A 1,633-nucleotide genomic window follows, 5' to 3' on the forward strand; every position below is an offset into this window, starting at 1 on the left:
TTAATCGTTTTTCGTTTACGATTTAAATTGTATGTTTCACATTCGATCAAAGACTTGATTTAAGTAAGAAAATTCGGAGCCTAGAGTTTAATTTTTTTTTTCAAATTTCATTGTATTAATAATAATGAAGTACCACTTGAAATAATAATTTTAAGTTATTTTCTCGGAGTCACGAGTTCCTGACACAGAATATAGTTTATAAACAATGATTTTTTCATAAGACGTTAAATGTCTAATCCACATCTCCAAAAACAGTTTTTTTTACTTTGCAAAAACATGTAAACTTTAAGCCAATAAGGAATAGAATTTTCTACACAGTTATCAAACTTTGGAAACACTTGTGAGGGCAGTGATCTTCTACTCTCAGACGAAACATTAAGTAATTTTTTTTTTTTTGTGCAATACGCATCGCTTTATTTCAAGACTGAATTTAAGCTGAACAAAGCTGAAGGGGTTGCGAACCTGGAAGAAAATACGATTTTACTATTCATACTTCTCATACCCTGAAAAATTTCATTTCCTCTTAAATGATGAGATGGAGTTACTCGGTCGAAACAATTAAAATGAAAAAAAATATTTAGACATTAAATACGATGCAAATTGCCCTAAGCGCGGGCCAAAATGTATTTTTAATATTTAAAATTCATGGCTAGAGTAAATAAAACAGAAGAATATATAAGATTAAAAGATCGTGAGAGATAATATGGAAGAGCAGAATGAAATAGTAAAATGAAAATGCATAATCGATTAGAAAGTCATGTAACCTTCAATCCAACAGTCTTTTTATTAAAATTGTAAAACGTCTTTACCGTGTCTACTAATTACTTAAAAAACTGTCACACAAACAGCTTCACTACCTTCTCATTTATTTCATTCAATACATCCCTAATTTTTCTTTCTAAGAACACATACACTATTGAATGAATGTAATATTTTATTCAAACAAAATGCTAAATTGCATAATACAATAAGCTCATTACCAACCAGTTGTGTGGTGGTTTCGGAGCTATTTCCGGGGTCGAATCCCGGTTTTTCTCTTCTCTGCATTATCTGTCCATCGTACTGTGAGAGGAATGTTAGCCCACCCAATATGGCACTCCCACAAATCTGCCCTTCTGGGTGTCTTGGGATATTCATTCACTTTTAGATGCACCTGGATAATTTTAAAAAAAAAATTTCGCACATGCGCTGTATAAAGCAACTACTTCAATTACTCTTATCTGGCGTAGTTTTTATTATTATTTTTTTAAATTTTAAAGCAATAATTTCGTTATCAGTTTAAAATTGATTCAAACGCTTTGTTTATATTTTTTTTAATATTTAAGCTATAGCAAAAGTGGCACTAGACCTAGTATATATTTCGGACATTTACCAAAGGTCTAGTCATATTAGGTCTGGTTAAGTGCCATTGCCCGGTATATCCNTTCCAATTGCATTGAATCGACAACTACACAATTCCAGCATAAAATTTGATGTTTCTCATGAGTAGCTATCCAAATTTTTCTAAAGTCGTCCAACACAACTGAAATCCAAACTTGTTCCAAACAATTTAGGAATGGGCCAAACCATACCTCAGGCACTCTATCATGTTCTTTTTTTTTTTATTGAGTTCATTAATTCATGATTTTTTTTA

Source organism: Parasteatoda tepidariorum, chromosome 6 (genome assembly GCF_043381705.1).
Source record: "Parasteatoda tepidariorum isolate YZ-2023 chromosome 6, CAS_Ptep_4.0, whole genome shotgun sequence".
NCBI lineage: Eukaryota > Metazoa > Arthropoda > Arachnida > Araneae > Theridiidae > Parasteatoda > Parasteatoda tepidariorum.